Source organism: Amblyomma americanum, chromosome 9 (assembly GCF_052857255.1).
Source record: "Amblyomma americanum isolate KBUSLIRL-KWMA chromosome 9, ASM5285725v1, whole genome shotgun sequence".
NCBI lineage: Eukaryota > Metazoa > Arthropoda > Arachnida > Ixodida > Ixodidae > Amblyomma > Amblyomma americanum.
In genome coordinates, this window is record NC_135505.1 from 91,127,147 (window position 1) to 91,131,773 (window position 4,627).

Here is a 4,627-nt window from a genome sequence, read left to right on the forward strand (position 1 = left end):
TGTATTGGGCGACTGACTAAACCATCGTAACCCTGAACACATTTAATTATTAAGCGCACCGGCGAATTACTTAAATATATATTAGCGCATCATCTATCTCAGCTGCGGAAATAAAAAAAAACTTCATTAGGCATCAACGTTTTTCCAAAGACTGCGCTGGCAACATCACAGCTTATGTCAGTATTACTCGAAAGAGCTTCGCTTCTTAAAAAAAAAAAAAAAAATGTGCATCGGCCGGGAATCGAACCCGGGTCAACTGCTTGGAAGGCAGCTATGCTAACCACTATACCACCGACGCCGGCTGTCCCGGTGTTATTCCCGGCGCCTGTTGCCGGATCCCAAGGCAGCTGTGTAGTGGGAAGTAGGTCACTGGCCCCGCGAGTGGAAACCGGCTCTGCCAGTTGTCCAGTTCGTACTCTTCGGGCGGAACTTGAGCCAGCTGTCTGAGCGTCTAACAATGCTCAATGTGGCACCGCACGAGCTTAAATTCGCCGACGCACGGGATGAGACCATGTTGCTAGGCATTAGCGCTAGTTCTGTTGAGAAGTTCTACCGCAGATAAGTGTGCTCTAAAAAATTAGTATTACGCTTACTAGATTTGATTGCACTCACCAATCTGTGCGCCGAAGAACGTAACCGACAGATAACAGTGAAATGCGGTGCATCGACCCAAAGCCGAAGAGAAAAAGCAGAAAATTGCAAAACGATCATTATATTATGGTGCCGGTAATTTGAGATTTTGAAAAAAATATAAGATCTAAATGCAACTGAATGTGAGAAGCATTAATAATCGGAAACGTTTCGAAATACTGGTGCCGAGAAGACAACTGACCGAAGATGCTGCCTCTGAGTGAACTGTTCATAACTTAGGATTGCCAGTTGCACTTCAATCATTCCAGAGTCGGCATGTTATTTTGCGGAGAACAAGCTAGGTAGCTTGTTGCATTATGGTGCACAACGAGCGGCGATAATGAGTTTTGGCAATGGAATGCATAGGTTCCTCCTTGTTGGCAGATCACAGCGCTTGTGACAGCGTAGGCCGCACTAGTAGCATTAAAGCCGGTTAATTGCCACTAATAAAATAGAGGACCTAAATTGATATTCATCTTCGTCATTGCAAAGACATAAAAGGGATAAATAGGAAAAACTGGTTGAATAAAAAAAATACATCGTTCCCACTCACAATTGGGATGTCGCTGCTATTCGCGTCTAAAAATTAACTTTGACAGTTTCGAGGAGTAACGGAATCGATTCTGGCATACTGCGTGGCGAGGGAGCTATGGTCAGATAAGACGCAAGAATACAGTGACGAATACCGTTAAAATGGTACCCTGCAGCAAATGATTTCGACCGATCGTCTTGATGTCGCAGTTACTAGCATTTCAAGAAGGCAGCAGCTTCCACTCAGCTGGGATTTCGCGCTAGCGGATTTCCCACCACATCGTCGATCCAGTCAGCGCCGTTGGGCTTAAGGGGCAATTTTGAGGGGCATTCGCCGCTGTGTTTTTGAGTTGTACTTGAGTATAACCTATGCACCAGGGTCTGTATTAGGTGATATTGCTCAACATGTTGGAGCTGAACAAGAATGGATGGCATTTCTGGATCGTACTTGAATGTGATTACTGAGCATATAGATATCAATACGCGTATCATTGCCCATTAGGGGATTCTGTATATTTGCTTTACGTTATAAAGTGAATTATTGCATTAAAAGCAGTAATAAAAATGTTTGCAGAAGATTACTGACTTGATGAGGGACACAGAGGAATGAGATGAGATATCGCCGCATCAGGAATTAATGCGCGACGTTGAACGCACAGTAGTAGCCAGCCACGAAACGCTTCTGAGCCTATAATATAATATTGCTCCTCCCACCTTTTAGTATCAATTTTTCTAAGGAACGAGCCATCTTTTGAGGGAGCTGGATGACAAAATGAACAGAGCTGTATAGTTAGAGGCTATCTTCGCTTAGCCGTGGAGTCCACTCTCAGGAAAGCGGACGTGCAGCCCACCTTCTCGTTTTGTTCGATTTAAAGCCTAAGTCCATGTCGAGCAATGCTGGAACGCCCCTCCCCTCCTCAACCCCCCTTCTCCGACGGACGAGACCAGCTACTTACCATAAAAAAATCCAAACATATCAGAATGAAAGCAAGGCTCAACTAAATGCGTGGTGCTGTTTTATGTGTGCCGTATTCCTCTATGTGCACGCATGTGGGCACGCGGAAGCAATTCTTAAAATTATAATTAGTGCTGGCCTTGTTTAGCTCTCTACTCGGATTTGTTTTGTTGGTACGCTAGCGAAAGAAAGCGATTGCAGTGCTTTAATTGCTTTCAAATAATAAACAATCTTTCTTAGAAAATATGCACGAAGACAAGCAGCTAATATACTTAAGCCTGCTTTTAGTGCCCTTATAGCCATTTAACAAACTGCTTCTCGCGGTATTGGTGATCCGTGCAGAAAACAAGAAATAAAAAGAAACAGTTACAATTGCAAAACCGTAATAAGACAGGAGGGCATGATCACAGAAAAAAAACGACATGCGATAGCCTGGAATCTATCTCGGGCCGCCAACTGCTTGTAAGGGAGTTCTGCTAACCACTGTATTATCCAAGGCTTATTTTTTCTTTCTAATAGAATTATCTAATAAGTACACAAGAACCACAATCCAACCTGTTACTGGCGTCGGAAGGAAAAAGTTCTCTAATTGCCTTTTAGGTTTCAATGTTTGGTGGCAAACCAAGTGCCGGACCCTGAACTTCGATTATTTCTGTATATCTTGCCAAGGCTTCTTTAAAATTCTCGCTAACTGGCCGTGCTTCAAGATCTACATGTTGCGCCTCCTTCTTGCTCCTTCATTTGCTCCCCAATATCAAAGCCTTGATAGTACCGTAAGGAACATCATAATCGTTTTCAATCGAAAGGTGTCTAAAGCCCTAAGGGTCAGGCAGAGAATCCTTCCTAAGAATCCTCTGGGGGACATCCACAAAAAAAAAGACCGCATCCAAACAGCGCAGAAAAACATGCGGAATCGTTTCTTCCTTTCTACACAGAGAGCCATGACTCCCCACGGCACAAATGAATCCTTCTTCTGCAGCCACGTTTTGTTTATTTATCTTTAATGCCTGGATTTGGCACATGAAATTTAACCATAAACGCTCAAGAATAAACACACAAAACGCTATGTACATACGACACTGTCATTTGCATTCAGCACGATGCTGGCTACGTGATATTAAAATTCACGTAACATGCACAACGTCTCTATTTTTTAGAGCCACTCGGGAGGCTTCGAAGCGGCTTTCTGAATGGTAAGAAAGCAGTCCATTGTCTCCCGAAAATAAATTCCGGCAAGTCGTGCATTTCTTTCACAATCATATCCTGCCATTCTGGAGTGCCATATGCAGTGGAGGCCCAAGAGCATTATGAGATCAAAGGCTGCCCCAGCCTCATTATCAGCGCTTAAATAACGAATCCCCTGCGCGTCAAGCGGCAGCTCTTTCTTCATTGCCCTTTTTAACTCATCCCAAAAATAAACCCTTCCCAGCAATGCAAAAAAAAAAACATGGTCTATTGTTTCGTGCTCTGTACAAATTAAGTCTTTCGTTCCCCACAGCAAAAAGAAATCCCTTCCCTCTAAAAAGTTTCGAACTGGTAGCGTCCCGGTATGTAATTAAAAAAAAAGGCCTTTACTCCTTGTGGCACCAGCATTTTCTTCACCCTCTTTACAACATCACTTCCCGGGCCTCCACTGTACAAGGCCCTGTACATGGGCTCTGGGAAAACAATATCACAAAGATCCCGGTATAACTTTTTCGTTTAGTTTTGTGCAAATAGTCGCTGGAAAAACGTGCAGACGGGAAGCTAACACTCGCTACAATCTCTTGGTAGTAACCAAAAATTCCACCATAAAGCTCTTATGTGGATACAACAAACCACTGCAGCAAGCGCCGCTGCCTTACTCGTCAGTGGGCGCGGAGAGGACGCACGGCGGCGGACGTTCACCATGCGTCTTTTCATTGTGGCGCAGGCTTTGCTGCTTTCGGGCAATGCATCAGCGTGGCTTCACATCACACCTACCACACCCTGGTCAGGCTTCAGCGGGACGCAAGCTGGGAATCATTCCCTTATCAGCGACGGCACAGTGACAGTTCATAATCAAAGCTGGAACACGTCATCAGGATGGCAGACGTCATCAGGATCGACGCCCATAAAGACTGCAACGACAGCTAACATCGTCAGTGGGCGCGGAGAGGACGCACGGCGGCGGACGTTCACCATGCGTCTTTTCTTTGTGGCGCAGGTTAGTTATTGCTCTTCCTTTCGTAGCGACGATAGATTTCTTGTAGTCCTCCCGTGCCCACGCATGTGTTTGAATATTGCCTACAACTGTTTCTGCTCCTGTATGCTGGTGTTGTGCGGGGATATCGAGGTTAACCCTGGTTCCCCACTGGAGGAAACTTATCTCAGAATTATTGATGGACAACAGGCCATTAGGGCTGACATTGCAGACATCAAAGCATGCCTTAAACTCACTGAAGAAATCGTGTCTGGTTTTGGTAGGCGTCTGATTAACCTTGAAGTAAGCATCAATGAGTTGAAATCAAATGGGGCGGGGACGGAGCAACT

General features: G+C 44.9%; 1 non-coding gene across 1 annotated transcript; it reads right to left on the reverse strand.

Moving 5' to 3' along the window:
* Nucleotides 1-226: 226 nt before the first annotated feature.
* On the reverse strand, nucleotides 227-298 carry TRNAG-UCC (transfer RNA glycine (anticodon UCC)). The gene has a single exon. It is a non-coding gene; the product is annotated as a tRNA-Gly (tRNA).
* Nucleotides 299-4,627: the final 4,329 nt, after the last annotated feature.